Source organism: Parasteatoda tepidariorum, chromosome 8, assembly GCF_982258835.1.
Source record: "Parasteatoda tepidariorum strain Cologne lab strain chromosome 8, Ptep-v5.0, whole genome shotgun sequence".
Taxonomy (NCBI): Eukaryota; Metazoa; Arthropoda; class Arachnida; order Araneae; family Theridiidae; genus Parasteatoda; species Parasteatoda tepidariorum.
In genome coordinates, this window is record NC_141762.1 from 105639722 (window position 1) to 105658308 (window position 18587).

Consider the following 18587-nt stretch of genomic DNA (forward strand, 5'->3'; position numbering starts at 1 on the left):
AAATAAAAATATATATTAAAAAAATAATATTAAAAAAAAGAAAAAACTTGAATGTTGACTGTCGCAGGGTTTCGAACCCATGGTATCGTGAACTACAAATTTAACTTGCCACACAGCTTTACCAACTGCGCCATGATTCACATGCCTGACCGCGAATATTTAGCTTAAAACACCACCGCCCGGTTAGTAAACAAAACTTATTTTGGCAGATTGTGGGCCCACTAATTGGTATATAAAAAAATCCTTCGGTACAATTGCTGGATACATTAAATTCTAAGTTTGAGCGGAGTTTGAAATTTATAGGTTAATATTATAGGGAGTTACGGGGTGTGATGTGTGCGTGACTCCTGATATGACTTCTGTCCCGTTTTTAGCCTTTATTCACATATAGAAGACTTTATTCGCTTTAAAATATTGGAAAGAAGTTAAAAAAAGTTCGCTATTAGTTATTATTCGCTATTTCCCAAAGAAAAAATAGATTTTTTTTTATATACAGAACACTTGATTCACGTTTAAAAATAAAAATATATATTAAAAAAATAATATTAAAAAAAAGAAAAAATTTGAATGTTGACCGTCGCAGGGTTTCGAACCCATGGTATCGTGGACTACAAATTTAACTTGCCACACAGCTTTACCAACTGCGCCATGATTCACGTGCCTGACCGCGAATATTTAGCTTAAAACACCACCGCCCGGTTAGTAAACAAAACTTATTTTGGCAGATTGTGGGCCCACTAATTGGTATATAAAAAAATCCTTCGTTAGTATTGCTGGATACATTAAATTCTAAGTTTGGGCGGAGTTTGAAATTTATAGGTTAATATTATAGGGAGTTACGGGGTCTGATGTGTGCGTGACTCCTGATATGACTTCTGTCCCGTTTTCAGCCTTTATTCACATATAGAAGACTTCATTCGCTTTAAAATATTGGAAAGAAGTTAAAAAAAGTTCGCTATTAGTTATTATTCGCTATTTCTTAAAGAAAAAATAGATTTTTTTTATATACAGAACACTTGATTCACGTTTAAAAATAAAAATATATATTAAAAAAATAATATTAAAAAAAAGAAAAAATTTGAATGCTGACCGTCGCAGGGTTTCGAACCCATGGTATCGTGGACTACAAATTTAACTTGCCACACAGCTTTACCAACTGCGCCATGATTCACATGCCTGACCGCGAATATTTAGCTTAAAACACCACCGCCCGGTTAGTAAACAAAACTTATTTTGGCAGATTGTGGGCCCACTAATTGGTATATAGAAAAATCCTTCGGTACAATTGCTGGATACATTAAATTCTAAGTTTGGGCGGAGTTTGAAATTTATAGGTTAATATTATAGGGAGTTACGGGGTGTGATGTGTGCGTGACTCCTGATATGACTTCTATCCCGTTTTCAGTCTTTATTCACATATAGAAGACTTTATTCGCTTTAAAATATTGGAAAGAAGTTAAAAAAAGTTCGCTATTAGTTATTATTCGCTATTTCCCAAAGAAAAAATAGATTTTTTTTTATATACAGAACACTTGATTCACGTTTAAAAATAAAAATATATATTAAAAAAATAATATTAAAAAAAAGAAAAAATTTGAATGTTGACCGTTGCAGGTTTCGAACCCATGGTATCGTGGACTACAAATTTAACTTGCCACACAGCTTTACCAACTGCGCCATGATTCACATGCCTGACCGCGAATATTTAGCTTAAAACACCACCGCCCGGTTAGTAAACAAAACTTATTTTGGCAGATTGTGGGCCCACTAATTGGTATATAAAAAAATCCTTCGGTAGTATTGCTGGATACATTAAATTCTAAGTTTGGGCGGAGTTTGAAATTTATAGGTTAATATTATAGGGAGTTACGGGGTGTGATGTGTGCGTGACTCCTGATATGACTTCTGTCCCGTTTTTAGCCTTTATTCACATATAGAAGACTTTATTCGCTTTAAAATATTGGAAAGAAGTTAAAAAAAGTTCGCTATTAGTTATTATTCGCTATTTCCCAAAGAAAAAATAGATTTTTTTTTATATACAGAACACTTGATTCACGTTTAAAAATAAAAATATATATTAAAAAAATAATATTAAAAAAAAGAAAAAACTTGAATGTTGACTGTCGCAGGGTTTCGAACCCATGGTATCGTGGACTACAAATTTAACTTGCCACACAGCTTTACCAACTGCGCCATGATTCACATGCCTGTCCGCGAATATTTAGCTTAAAACACCACCGCCCGGTTAGTAAACAAAACTTATTTTGGCAGATTGTGGGCCCACTAATTGGTATATAAAAAAATCCTTCGGTACAATTGCTGGATACATTAAATTCTAAGTTTGAGCGGAGTTTGAAATTTATAGGTTAATATTATAGGGAGTTACGGGGTGTGATGTGTGCGTGACTCCTGATATGATTTCTGTCCCGTTTTTAGCCTTTATTCACATATAGAAGACTTTATTCGCTTTAAAATATTGGAAAGAAGTTAAAAAAAGTTCGCTATTAGTTATTATTCGCTATTTCCCAAAGAAAAAATAGATTTTTTTTTATATACAGAACACTTGATTCACGTTTAAAAATAAAAATATATATTAAAAAAATAATATTAAAAAAAAGAAAAAATTTGAATGTTGACCGTCGCAGGGTTTCGAACCCATGGTATCGTGGACTACAAATTTAACTTGCCACACAGCTTTACCAACTGCGCCATGATTCACGTGCCTGACCGCGAATATTTAGCTTAAAACACCACCGCCCGGTTAGTAAACAAAACTTATTTTGGCAGATTGTGGGCCCACTAATTGGTATATAAAAAAATCCTTCGGTACAATTGCTGGATACATTAAATTTTAAGTTTGGGCGGAGTTTGAAATTTATAGGTTAATATTATAGGGAGTTACGGGGTGTGATGTGTGCGTGACTCCTGATATGACTTCTATCCCGTTTTCAGCCTTTATTCACATATAGAAGACTTTATTCGCTTTAAAATATTGGAAAGAAGTTAAAAAAAGTTCGCTATTAGTTATTATTCGCTATTTCCCAAAGAAAAAATAGATTTTTTTTTATATACAGAACACTTGATTCACGTTTAAAAATAAAAATATATATTAAAAAAATAATATTAAAAAAAAGAAAAAATTTGAATGTTCACCGTCGCAGGGTTTCGAACCCATGGTATCGTGGACTACAAATTTAACTTGCCACACAGCTTTACCAACTGCGCCATGATTCACATGCCTGACCGCGAATATTTAGCTTAAAACACCACCGCCCGGTTAGTAAACAAAACTTATTTTGGCAGATTGTGGGCCCACTAATTGGTATATAAAAAAATCCTTCGGTACAATTGCTGGATACATTAAATTCTAAGTTTGGGCGGAGTTTAAAATTTATAGGTTAATATTATAGGGAGTTACGGGGTGTGATGTGTGCGTGACTCCTGATATGACTTCTATCCCGTTTTCAGCCTTTATTCACATATAGAAGACTTTATTCGCTTTAAAATATTGGAAAGAAGTTAAAAAAAGTTCGCTATTAGTTATTATTCGCTATTTCCCAAAGAAAAAATAGATTTTTTTTTATATACAGAACACTTGATTCACGTTTAAAAATAAAAATATATATTAAAAAAATAATATTAAAAAAAAGAAAAAATTTGAATGTTGACCGTCGCAGGGTTTCGAACCCATGGTATCGTGGACTACAAATTTAACTTGCCACACAGCTTTTCCAACTGCGCCATGATTCACATGCCTGACCGCGAATATTTAGCTTAAAACACCACCGCCCGGTTAGTAAACAAAACTTATTTTGGCAGATTGTGGGCCCACTAATTGGTATATAAAAAAATCCTTCGGTACAATTGTTGGATACATTAAATTCTAATTTTGGGCGGAGTTTGAAATTTATAGGTTAATATTATAGGGAGTTACGGGGTGTGATATGTGCGTGACTCCTGATATGACTTCTGTCCCGTTTTCAGCCTTTATTCACATATAGAAGACTTTATTCGCTTTAAAATATTGGAAAGAAGTTAAAAAAAGTTCGCTATTAGTTATTATTCGCTATTTCCCAAAGAAAAAATAGATTTTTTTTTATATACAGAACACTTGATTCACGTTTAAAAATAAAAATATATATTAAAAAAATAATATTAAAAAAAAGAAAAAATTTGAATGTTGACCGTCGCAGGGTTTCGAACCCATGGTATCGTAGACTACAAATTTAACTTGCCACACAGCTTTACCAACTGCGCCATGATTCACGTGCCTGACCGCGAATATTTAGCTTAAAACACCACCGCCCGGTTAGTAAACAAAACTTATTTTGGCAGATTGTGGGCCCACTAATTGGTATATAAAAAAATCCTTCGTTAGTATTGCTGGATACATTAAATTCTAAGTTTGGGCGGAGTTTGAAATTTATAGGTTAATATTATAGGGAGTTACGGGGTGTGATGTGTGCGTGACTCCTGATATGACTTCTGTCCCGTTTTCAGCCTTTATTCACATATAGAAGACTTCATTCGCTTTAAAATATTGGAAAGAAGTTAAAAAAAGTTCGCTATTAGTTATTATTCGCTATTTCTTAAAGAAAAAATAGATTTTTTTTATATACAGAACACTTGATTCACGTTTAAAAATAAAAATATATATTAAAAAAATAATATTAAAAAAAAGAAAAAATTTGAATGCTGACCGTCGCAGGGTTTCGAACCCATGTTATCGTGGACTACAAATTTAACTTGCCACACAGCTTTACCAACTGCGCCATGATTCACATGCCTGACCGCGAATATTTAGCTTAAAACACCACCGCCCGGTTAGTAAACAAAACTTATTTTGGCAGATTGTGGGCCCACTAATTGGTATATAGAAAAATCCTTCGGTACAATTGCTGGATACATTAAATTCTAAGTTTGGGCGGAGTTTGAAATTTATAGGTTAATATTATAGGGAGTTACGGGGTGTGATGTGTGCGTGACTCCTGATATGACTTCTATCCCGTTTTCAGTCTTTATTCACATATAGAAGACTTTATTCGCTTTAAAATATTGGAAAGAAGTTAAAAAAAGTTCGCTATTAGTTATTATTCGCTATTTCCCAAAGAAAAAATAGATTTTTTTTTATATACAGAACACTTGATTCACGTTTAAAAATAAAAATATATATTAAAAAAATAATATTAAAAAAAAGAAAAAATTTGAATGTTGACCGTTAAAGGTTTCGAACCCATGGTATCGTGGACTACAAATTTAACTTGCCACACAGCTTTACCAACTGCGCCATGATTCACATGCCTGACCGCGAATATTTAGCTTAAAACACCACCGCCCGGTTAGTAAACAAAACTTATTTTGGCAGATTGTGGGCCCACTAATTGGTATATAAAAAAATCCTTCGGTAGTATTGCTGGATACATTAAATTCTAAGTTTGGGCGGAGTTTGAAATTTATAGGTTAATATTATAGGGAGTTACGGGGTGTGATGTGTGCGTGACTCCTGATATGACTTCTGTCCCGTTTTTAGCCTTTATTCACATATAGAAGACTTTATTCGCTTTAAAATATTGGAAAGAAGTTAAAAAAAGTTCGCTATTAGTTATTATTCGCTATTTCCCAAAGAAAAAATAGATTTTTTTTTATATACAGAACACTTGATTCACGTTTAAAAATAAAAATATATATTAAAAAAATAATATTAAAAAAAAGAAAAAACTTGAATGTTGACTGTCGCAGGGTTTCGAACCCATGGTATCGTGGACTACAAATTTAACTTGCCACACAGCTTTACCAACTGCGCCATGATTCACATGCCTGTCCGCGAATATTTAGCTTAAAACACCACCGCCCGGTTAGTAAACAAAACTTATTTTGGCAGATTGTGGGCCCACTAATTGGTATATAAAAAAATCCTTCGGTACAATTGCTGGATACATTAAATTCTAAGTTTGAGCGGAGTTTGAAATTTATAGGTTAATATTATAGGGAGTTACGGGGTGTGATGTGTGCGTGACTCCTGATATGACTTCTGTCCCGTTTTTAGCCTTTATTCACATATAGAAGACTTTATTCGCTTTAAAATATTGGAAAGAAGTTAAAAAAAGTTCGCTATTAGTTATTATTCGCTATTTCCCAAAGAAAAAATAGATTTTTTTTTATATACAGAACACTTGATTCACGTTTAAAAATAAAAATATATATTAAAAAAATAATATTAAAAAAAAGAAAAAATTTAAATGTTGACCGTCGCAGGGTTTCGAACCCATGGTATCGTGGACTACAAATTTAACTTGCCACACAGCTTTACCAACTGCGCCATGATTCACGTGCCTGACCGCGAATATTTAGCTTAAAACACCACCGCCCGGTTAGTAAACAAAACTTATTTTGGCAGATTGTGGGCCCACTAATTGGTATATAAAAAAATCCTTCGGTACAATTGCTGGATACATTAAATTCTAAGTTTGGGCGGAGTTTGAAATTTATAGGTTAATATTATAGGGAGTTACGGGGTGTGATGTGTGCGTGACTCCTGATATGACTTCTATCCCGTTTTCAGCCTTTATTCACATATAGAAGACTTTATTCGCTTTAAAATATTGGAAAGAAGTTAAAAAAAGTTCGCTATTAGTTATTATTCGCTATTTCCCAAAGAAAAAATAGATTTTTTTTTATATACAGAACACTTGATTCACGTTTAAAAATAAAAATATATATTAAAAAAATAATATTAAAAAAAAGAAAAAATTTGAATGTTCACCGTCGCAGGGTTTCGAACCCATGGTATCGTGGACTACAAATTTAACTTGCCACACAGCTTTACCAACTGCGCCATGATTCACATGCCTGACCGCGAATATTTAGCTTAAAACACCACCGCCCGGTTAGTAAACAAAACTTATTTTGGCAGATTGTGGGCCCACTAATTGGTATATAAAAAAATCCTTCGGTACAATTGCTGGATACATTAAATTCTAAGTTTGGGCGGAGTTTAAAATTTATAGGTTAATATTATAGGGAGTTACGGGGTGTGATGTGTGCGTGACTCCTGATATGACTTCTATCCCGTTTTCAGCCTTTATTCACATATAGAAGACTTTATTCGCTTTAAAATATTGGAAAGAAGTTAAAAAAAGTTCGCTATTAGTTATTATTCGCTATTTCCCAAAGAAAAAATAGATTTTTTTTTATATACAGAACACTTGATTCACGTTTAAAAATAAAAATATATATTAAAAAAATAATATTAAAAAAAAGAAAAAATTTGAATGTTGACCGTCGCAGGGTTTCGAACCCATGGTATCGTGGACTACAAATTTAACTTGCCACACAGCTTTACCAACTGCGCCATGATTCACATGCCTGACCGCGAATATTTAGCTTAAAACACCACCGCCCGGTTAGTAAACAAAACTTATTTTGGCAGATTGTGGGCCCACTAATTGGTATATAAAAAAATCCTTCGGTACAATTGTTGGATACATTAAATTCTAATTTTGGGCGGAGTTTGAAATTTATAGGTTAATATTATAGGGAGTTACGGGGTGTGATATGTGCGTGACTCCTGATATGACTTCTGTCCCGTTTTCAGCCTTTATTCACATATAGAAGACTTTATTCGCTTTAAAATATTGGAAAGAAGTTAAAAAAAGTTCGCTATTAGTTATTATTCGCTATTTCCCAAAGAAAAAATAGATTTTTTTTTATATACAGAACACTTGATTCACGTTTAAAAATAAAAATATATATTAAAAAAATAATATTAAAAAAAAGAAAAAATTTGAATGTTGACCGTCGCAGGGTTTCGAACCCATGGTATCGTGGACTACAAATTTAACTTGCCACACAGCTTTACCAACTGCGCCATGATTTACATGCCTGACCGCGAATATTTAGCTTAAAACACCACCGCCCGGTTAGTAAACAAAACTTATTTTGGCAGATTGTGGGCCCACTAATTGGTATATAAAAAAATCCTTCGTTAGTATTGCTGGATACATTAAATTCTAAGTTTGGGCGGAGTTTGAAATTTATAGGTTAATATTATAGGGAGTTACGGGGTGTGATGTGTGCGTGACTCCTGATATGACTTCTGTCCCGTTTTCAGCCTTTATTCACATATAGAAGACTTCATTCGCTTTAAAATATTGGAAAGAAGTTAAAAAAAGTTCGCTATTAGTTATTATTCGCTATTTCTTAAAGAAAAAATAGATTTTTTTTATATACAGAACACTTGATTCACGTTTAAAAATAAAAATATATATTAAAAAAATAATATTAAAAAAAAGAAAAAATTTGAATGCTGACCGTCGCAGGGTTTCGAACCCATGGTATCGTGGACTACAAATTTAACTTGCCACACAGCTTTACCAACTGCGCCATGATTCACATGCCTGACCGCGAATATTTAGCTTAAAACACCACCGCCCGGTTAGTAAACAAAACTTATTTTGGCAGATTGTGGGCCCACTAATTGGTATATAAAAAAATCCTTCGGTACAATTGCTGGATACATTAAATTCTAAGTTTGGGCGGAGTTTAAAATTTATAGGTTAATATTATAGGGAGTTACGGGGTGTGATGTGTGCGTGACTCCTGATATGACTTCTATCCCGTTTTCAGCCTTTATTCACATATAGAAGACTTTATTCGCTTTAAAATATTGGAAAGAAGTTAAAAAAAGTTCGCTATTAGTTATTATTCGCTATTTCCCAAAGAAAAAATAGATTTTTTTTTATATACAGAACACTTGATTCACGTTTAAAAATAAAAATATATATTAAAAAAATAATATTAAAAAAAAGAAAAAATTTGAATGTTGACCGTCGCAGGGTTTCGAACCCATGGTATCGTGGACTACAAATTTAACTTGCCACACAGCTTTACCAACTGCGCCATGATTCACATGCCTGACCGCGAATATTTAGCTAAAAACACCACCTCCCGGTTAGTAAGCAAAACTTATTTTGGCAGATTGTGGGCCCACTAATTGGTATATAAAAAAATCCTTCGGTACAATTGCTGGATACATTAAATTCTAAGTTTGGGCGGAGTTTGAAATTTATAGGTTAATATTACAGGGAGTTACGGGGTGGGATGTGTGCGTGACTCCTGATATGACTTCTGTCCCGTTTTCAGCCTTTATTCACATATAGAAGACTTTATTCGCTTTAAAATATTAGTAAGAAGTTAAAAAAAGTTCGCTATTAGTTATTATTCGCTATTTCCCAAAGAAAAAACAGATTTTTTTTTTATAGACAGAACACTTGATTCACGTTTAAAAATGAAAATATATATTAAAAAAATAATATTAAAAAAAAGAAAAAACTTCAATGTTGTCCGTCGCAGGGTTTCGAACCCATGGTATCGTGGACTACAAATTTAACTTGCCACACAGCTTTACCAACTGTGCAATGATTCACATGCCTGACCGCGAATATTTAGCTTAAAACACCACCGCCCGGTTAGTAAACAAAACTTATTTTGGCAGATTGTGGGCCTATTAATTGGTATATAAAAAAATCCTTCGGTAAAATTGCTGGATACATTAAATTCTGAGTTTGGGCGGAGTTTGAAATTTATAGGTTAATATTATAGGGAGTTACGGGGTGTGATGTGTGCATGACTCCTGATATGACTTCTGTCCCGTTTTCAGCCTTTATTCACATATAGAAGACTTTATTCGCTTTAAAATATTGGAAAGAAGTTAAAAAAAGTTCGCTATTAGTTATTATTCGCTATTTCCCAAAGAAAAAATAGATTTTTTTTATATAAAGAACACTTGATTCACGTTTAAAAATAAAAATATATATTAAAAAAATAATATTAAAAAAATAATATTAAAAAAAAGAAAAAATTTGAATGCTGACCGTCGCAGCGTTTCGAACCCATGGTATCGTGGACAACAAATTTAACTTGCCACACAGCTTTACCAGCTGCGCCATGATTCACATGCCTGACCGCGAATATTTAGCTTAAAACACCACCGCCCGGTTAGTAAACAAAACTTATTTTGGCAGATTGTGGGCCCACTAATTGGTATATAAAAAAATCCTTCGGTACAATTGCTGGATACATTAAATTCTAAGTTTGGGCGGAGTTTAAAATTTATAGGTTAATATTATAGGGAGTTACGGGGTGTGATGTGTGCGTGACTCCTGATATGACTTCTATCCCGTTTTCAGCCTTTATTCACATATAGAAGACTTTATTCGCTTTAAAATATTGGAAAGAAGTTAAAAAAAAGTTCGCTATTAGTTATTATTCGCTATTTCCCAAAGAAAAAATAGATTTTTTTTTATATACAGAACACTTGATTCACGTTTAAAAATAAAAATATATATTAAAAAAATAATATTAAAAAAAAGAAAAAATTTGAATGTTGACCGTCGCAGGGTTTCGAACCCATGGTATCGTGGACTACAAATTTAACTTGCCACACAGCTTTACCAACTGCGCCATGATTCACATGCCTGACCGCGAATATTTAGCTTAAAACACCACCGCCCGGTTAGTAAACAAAACATATTTTGGCAGATTGTGGGCCCACTAATTGGTATATAAAAAAATCCTTCGGTACAATTGCTGGAGACATTAAATTCTAAGTTTGGGCGGAGTTTGAAATTTATAGGTTAATATTATAGGGAGTTACGGGGTGTGATGTGTGCGTGACTCCTGATATGACTTCTGTCCCGTTTTCAGCTTTTATTCACATATAGAAGACTTTATTCGCTTTAAAATATTGGAAAGAAGTTAAAAAAAGTTCGCTATTAGTTATTATTCGCTATTTCTTAAAGAAAAAATAGATTTTTTTTATATACAGAACACTTGATTCACGTTTAAAAACAAAAATATATATTAAAAAAATAATATTAAAAAAAAGAAAAAATTTGAATGCTGACCGTCGCAGCGTTTCGAACCCATGGTATCGTGGACTACAAATTTAACTTGCCACACAGCTTTACCAACTGCGCCATGATTCACATGCCTGACCGCGAATATTTAGCTTAAAACACCACCGCCCGGTTAGTAAACAAAACTTATTTTGGCAGATTGTGGGCCCATTAATTGGTATATAAAAAAAATCCTTCGGTACAATTGCTGGATACATTAAATTCTAAGTTTGGGCGGAGTTTGAAATTTATAGGTTCATATTATAGGGAGTTACGGGGTGTGATGTGTGCGTGACTCCTGATATGACTTCTATCCCGTTTTCAGTCTTTATTCACATATAGAAGACTTTATTCGCTTTAAAATATTGGAAAGAAGTTAAAAAAAGTTCGCTATTAGTTATTATTCGCTATTTCCCAAAGAAAAAATAGATTTTTTTTTATATACAGAACACTTGATTCACGTTTAAAAATAAAAATATATATTAAAAAAATAATATTAAAAAAAAGAAAAAATTTGAATGTTGACCGTCACAGGGTTTCGAACCCATGGTATCGTGGACTACAAATTTAACTTGCCACACAGCTTTACCAACTGCGCCATGATTCACATGCCTGCCCGCGAATATTTAGCTTAAAACACCACCGCTCGGTTAGTAAACAAAACTTATTTTAGCAGATTGTGGGCCCACTAATTGGTATATAAAAAAATCCTTCGGTACAATTGCTGGAGACATTAAATTCTAAGTTTGGGCGGAGTTTGAAATTTATAGGTTAATATTATAGGGAGTTACGGGGTGTGATGTGTGCGTGACTCCTGATATGACTTCTGTCCCGTTTTCAGCTTTTATTCACATATAGAAGACTTTATTCGCTTTAAAATATTGGAAAGAAGTTAAAAAAAGTTCGCTATTAGTTATTATTCGCTATTTCTTGAAGAAAAAATAGATTTTTTTTATATACAGAACACTTGATTCACGTTTAAAAACAAAAATATATATTAAAAAAATAATATTAAAAAAAAGAAAAAATTTGAATGCTGACCGTCGCAGCGTTTCGAACCCATGGTATCGTGGACTACAAATTTAACTTGCCACACAGCTTTACCAACTGCGCCATGATTCACATGCCTGACCGCGAATATTTAGCTTAAAACACCACCGCCCGGTTAGTAAACAAAACTTATTTTGGCAGATTGTGGGCCCATTAATTGGTATATAAAAAAAATCCTTCGGTACAATTGCTGGATACATTAAATTCTAAGTTTGGGCGGAGTTTGAAATTTATAGGTTCATATTATAGGGAGTTACGGGGTGTGATGTGTGCGTGACTCCTGATATGACTTCTATCCCGTTTTCAGTCTTTATTCACATATAGAAGACTTTATTCGCTTTAAAATATTGGAAAGAAGTTAAAAAAAGTTCGCTATTAGTTATTATTCGCTATTTCCCAAAGAAAAAATAGATTTTTTTTATATACAGAACACTTGATTCACGTTTAAAAATAAAAATATATATTAAAAAAATAATATTAAAAAAAAGAAAAAATTTGAATGTTGACCGTCGCAGGGTTTCGAACCCATGGTATCGTGGACTACAAATTTAACTTGCCACACAGCTTTACCAACTGCGCCATGATTCACATGCCTGACCGCGAATATTTAGCTTAAAACACCACCGCCCGGTTAGTAAACAAAACTTATTTTGGCAGATTGTGGGCCCACTAATTGGTATATAAAAAAATCCTTCGGTACAATTGCTGGATACATTAAATTCTAAGTTTGGGCGGAGTTTGAAATTTATAGGTTAATATTATAGGGAGTTACGGGGTGTGATGTGTGCGTGACTCCTGATATGACTTCTGTCCCGTTTTCAGCCTTTATTCACATATAGAAGACTTTATTCGCTTTAAAATATTGGAAAGGAGTTAAAAAAAGTTCGCTATTAGTTATTATTCGCTATTTCCCAAAGAAAAAATATATTTTTTTTTACATACAGAACACTTGATTCACGTTTAAAAATTAAAATATATATTAAAAAAATAATATTAAAAAAAAGAAAAAATTTGAATGTTGACCGTCGCAGGGTTTCGAACCCATGGTATCGTGGACTACAAATTTAACTTGCCACACAGCTTTACCAACTGCGCCATGATTCACATGCCTGACCGCGAATATTTAGCTAAAAACACCACCTCCCGGTTAGTAAGCAAAACTTATTTTGGCAGATTGTGGGCCCACTAATTGGTATATAAAAAAATCCTTCGGTTCAATTGCTGGATACATTAAATTCTAAGTTTGGGCGGAGTTTGAAATTTATAGGTTAATATTACAGGGAGTTACGGGGTGTGATGTGTGCGTGACTCCTGATATGACTTCTGTCCCGTTTTCAGCCTTTATTCACATATAGAAGACTTTATTCGCTTTAAAATATTGGAAAGAAGTTAAAAAAAGTTCGCTATTAGTTATTATTCGCTATTTCCCAAAGAAAAAATAGATTTTTTTTATATAAAGAACACTTGATTCACGTTTAAAAATAAAAATATATATTAAAAGAAATAATATTAAAAAAAAGAAAAAATTTGAATGTTGACCGTCGCAGGGTTTCGAACCCATGGTATCGTGAACTACAAATTTAACTTGCCACACAGCTTTACCAACTGCGCCATGATTCACATGCCTGACTGCGAATATTTAGCTTAAAACACCACCGCCCGGTTAGTAAACAAAACTTATTTTGGCAGATTGTGGTCCCACTAATTGGTATATAAAAAAATCCTTCGGTACAATTGCTGGATACATTAAATTCTAAGTTTGGGCGGAGTTTGAAATTTATAGGTTAATATTATAGGGAGTTACGGGGTGTGATGTGTGCGTGACTCCTGATATGACTTCTGTCCCGTTTTCAGCCTTTATTCACATATAGAAGACTATTCGCTTTAAAATATTGAAAAGAAGTTAAAATAATATAAATTAAAATAAATAAATGAATAAAATTTATCCGAAATTTATCCGATTATTAGCTATTATTCGCTATTTCCCAAAGAAAAAATAGATTTTTTTAATATACAGAACACTTGATTCACATTAAAATATCAAAAAATATATTTAAAAAATAATACATAAAAAAAGAAAAAATTTGAAAGTCGACTTCGCAGTGTTTCGACCCCATGGCCCCCGGGACAACAAATCTAACTTGTCACACAGCTTTACCAACTGCTTCATGATTCACATGCCTGCCCACGAATATTTAGCTTAAAACACCACCTCCCGGTTAGTAAACAAAACTTATTTTGGCAGATTGTGGGCCCACTAATTGGTATATAAAAATATCCTTCGGTGCAGTTGTGGGATACATTAAATTCTAATTTTGGGCGGAGTTTGAAATTTATAGGTTAATATTATTGGGAGTTACGGGGTGTGATGTGTGCGTGCCTCCTGATATGGCTTCTGTCCCGTTTTCAGCCTTTATTCACATATAGAAGACTATTCGCTTTAAAATATTGAAAAGCAGTTAAAATAATATAAATTAAAATAAATAAATAAATAAAATTTATCCGATTATTAGCTATTATTCGCTATTTCCCAAAGAAAAATTGTTTTTTTTTTGTATACGGAACTCTTGATTCACTTTAAAATATAAAAATATATATTAAAAAAAATAATATAAAAAAAAGAAAAAATTTGAATGTTGACTGTCGCAGGGTTTCGAACCCATGGCCCCCGGGACAACAAATCTAACTTGCCATACAGCTTTACCAACCGCGCTATGATTCTTATGCCTGACGCGCGAATATTTAGCTTAAAACACCTCCTCCCGGATAGTAAACAAAACATATTTTGGCAAATTGTGCGCCCACTAATTGGTATATAAAAAAATCCTTCGGTTCAATTGTTCGATACAGTAAACTCTAATTTTGGGCGGAGTTTGAAATTTATAGGTTAATATTATAGGCAGTTACGGGCTGTGATATGTGCGTGCCTCCTGATATGACTTCTGTCCCGTTTTCAGCCTTTATTCGCTCTTTAACAACGAAAAATATTTCTTTCCACATATAGAAGACTTTATTCGCTTTAAAATATTGATAGAAGTTAAAAAAATAATATAAATTAAAATAAATAAATAAATAAAATGTATCCGTTTTATGGCTATTATTCGCTATTTCCCAAAGAAAAAATTGTTTTTTTTTTTTATATACAGAACACTTGATTCACATTAAAATATCAAGAAATATATAAAAAAAAATAATATATAAAAAAAGAAAGAAAAAAATTTGAATGTCGACAGTCGCAGCGTTTCGAACCCATAGCCCCCGGAAAAACAAGTCTAACTTGCCACACAGTGTTTTAAGCTAAATATCCGCGAGCTCGGCATGTGAAGCGTGGCGCAGTTGGTAAAGCTGTGTGGCAAGATAGATTTGTTGTCCCGGATGCCCTGGGTTTGAAACCCTGCGAGGATCGTCTTTCAAATTATTTTAGTTTTTTTTTTATTTTGTTAAAAAATATTTTTCGATATTTTAACGTGAATAAAGTGTTATGTACATAAAACTATCTTTTTTTTTTAGGAAATAGCGAATAATAGCTAATAAACGGATGAATTTCGGATAATTCTTATTTATTTATTTATTTCACTTTATGTTATTTATTTATTTAATTTTATGTTATTTTTTTAACTTCTTTTTCAATATTTTAACGTGAATAAAGTGTTCTATAAGTAAAAAGAATTATTTTCCTTTGTTAAAGAGCGAAAAATGGCTGAAAAAGAGACAAAAGTTGTATCAGAAAGCATGCACACATCACACCCCGTAACTCCCTATAATATTAACCTATAAATTTTAAATTCTGCCCGAAATTAGAGTTTAATGTAACGAACAATTGTACGAAAGGATTATTTTATAGAACTATTAGTGGGAACACAATGGGCCAAAATAAGTTTTGTTGACTAACCGGGAGGAGGTGTTTTAAGCAAATATCCGCGGGCCTGGCAAGTGAGGTGTGGCGTAGCTGGAAAAACTGCGTGGCAAGGTAGTGTTGTAGTTCCGGATACCCTAGGTTCGAAACCCTGCGAGGGTCGACTTTCAAATTTTTTTTATATTTTGTTTTAATATATTTTTTGATATTTTAACTTAAATAAAGTGTTCTGTATGTAAAAATATCTTTTTTTTGTTGAGAAATGGTGAATAATAGCTAATAAACGGAAAATTCGGATAATTTTTACTTATTTATTTATTTTATTTTATGTCATATTTTTAACTTCATTTTCAATATTTTCACGTGAATAAACTGTTCTATACGTAAAAAGAATTATTTTTTTTGTTAAAGAGCGAATAATGGCTGAAAAAGAGACAAAAGTCGTATCAGGATGCACGCACACATCACACCCCGTAACTCCCTATAATATTAACCTATAAATTTTAAATTCGGCTCGAAATTAGAGTTTAATGTAACGGACAATTGTACTAAAGAAATTGTTTATAGACCTATTAGAGGGAACGCAATAGGCCAAAATACGTTTTGTTGACTAACCGGGAGGAGGTGTTTTAAGCTAAATATCCGCGGGCCTGGCATGTGAAGTGTAGCGCAGTTGGTAAAGCTGCCTGGCAAGGAAGATTTGTAGTCCTGGATACCTGGGTTCGAAACCCTGCGAGGGTCGACTTTCGAATTTTTTTTATATTTTGTTTTAATATTTGTTTCGATATTTTAACGAGAATAAAGTGTTCTGTATATAAAAAAATCTCTTTTTTCGTTGGGAAATAGTGAATAATAGCTAATAAACGGATAAATTTCGGATACTTTTTATTTATTTATTTAACTTTATGTTATTTATTTATTTCCTTTTACGTTATTTTTTTTAACTTCTTTTTCAATATTTTAACGTGAATAAAGTGTTCCATACGTAAAAATAATTATTTTTCTTTGTTAAAGAGCGAATAATGGCTGAAAAAGAGACAAGAGTCGTATCAGGATGCACGCACACATCACACCCCGTACCTCCCTATAATATTAATCTATAAATTTTAAATTCGGCCCGAAATTAGAGTTTAATGTAGCGAACAATTGTACGTATGGAATATTTTATAGACCTATTAGTGGGAACACAATGTTCCAAAATAAGTTTTGTTGACTAACCGGGAGGAGGTGTTTTAAGCTAAATAACAGCGGGCCTGGCATGTGAAGTGTGGCACAGTTGGTAAAGCTGTGTGGCAAGGTAGATTTGTAGTCCTGGATCCCGTGGGTGCGAAACCCTGCGAGGGTCGACTTTCAAATTTTTTTTATATTTTGTTTTAATATATTTTTCGATATTTTAACGTAAATAAAGTGTTTTGTATATAAAAATATATATTTTTTTTGTTGGGAAATAGCGAATAATAGCTAATAAACGGTAAAATTTTGGATAATTTTTACTTATTTATTTATTTTATGTTATATTTTTAATTTCTTTTTCAATATTTAACGTCAATAAAGTGTTCTATACGTAAAAAGAATTATTTTTCTTTCTTAAAGAGCGAATAATGGCTGAAAGAGAGTTAAAAGTCGTATCAGGAGGCATGCACACATCACACCCCCGTAACTCCCTATAATATAACCTATAAATTTTGAATTCGTCCTGAAATTAGAGTTTAATGCAGGGCTCGAAGAAAGTCAGAAATTTTAGCTGTCCCCGAGGACGGCTTGTTCAACAATGTACCCGTCCTCCTTTGAAACTAACCCGTAGCTTATAATTAAATAAAAATATAATTTTCTCTTTATTTATTACAACCATTAATATAAATTGCACAATGAATTAGTAGTTACTAGGATGACAAATACTGGGTTACTAATAGTAAAACCTAGTAATTCTTATATGAAATAATTTCTTTCTCTTATGAAATAATTTAAATGACAAAGGTCAAGTTATCTGGAATGTCAATTTATCCGAGGGTACAGTAAAACTTGTGTAAGTTGACCACTTGTGGTGCATTGTTTTAGCGGTCAACTTAGACAAGTGGGCAAATTATAGAGGGGGTGGGTCATTGTTTACTTTTTCTTTTCCTATATCATGTTGCTATATATTAAATTTTTTTTTTACTTGACTTTAAAATTTTATTCAGAAAATATGCAAATGAATATGTTAAGAAATGTGTTTAACCCTGAATGAACTTCAATTTGATACATATAATTCTAATATTTAACTAATTTTTTTTTTAAATTATTTGTTAGTTAGTTATGCATGTGAAGTGTTTAATAAATATAATTTCTTAAAATATCAGAACACGAAAATATGTAATTTGAAATCTTTCACAAAATAAAATTATTTGGACACTTTAAAATTTATTTACTACACTTAAAGATCAAAGATTCAGAGTATTCATTTATTCAAATGCTCACTATTGCAACAGGAAGAGCAACTTTTCAACTAACACACCTGTTTTCAATGAACGGATGAAAGAAATTGTAAAAAGCTGACTCCTTACAGTTTCCCCTGATGGTCAACTCACAAAAGGGTTTAGATTAGCTTTTTACACTATTTCACCAAACAAGTGAAATTTTAACATACATTGCTAAAATGACAGAAAATTTTCTGAATTTTTTTTCTGGTCAACTTATGAGGTTTTTAGAATAGAATTTCATAATACTCCTAGACAAAATTGACTTATTTCAGTGGTCAACATACAAGATAGACAGGTGGTCCAGTTATAAAGGTTTTGCTTCCTTAT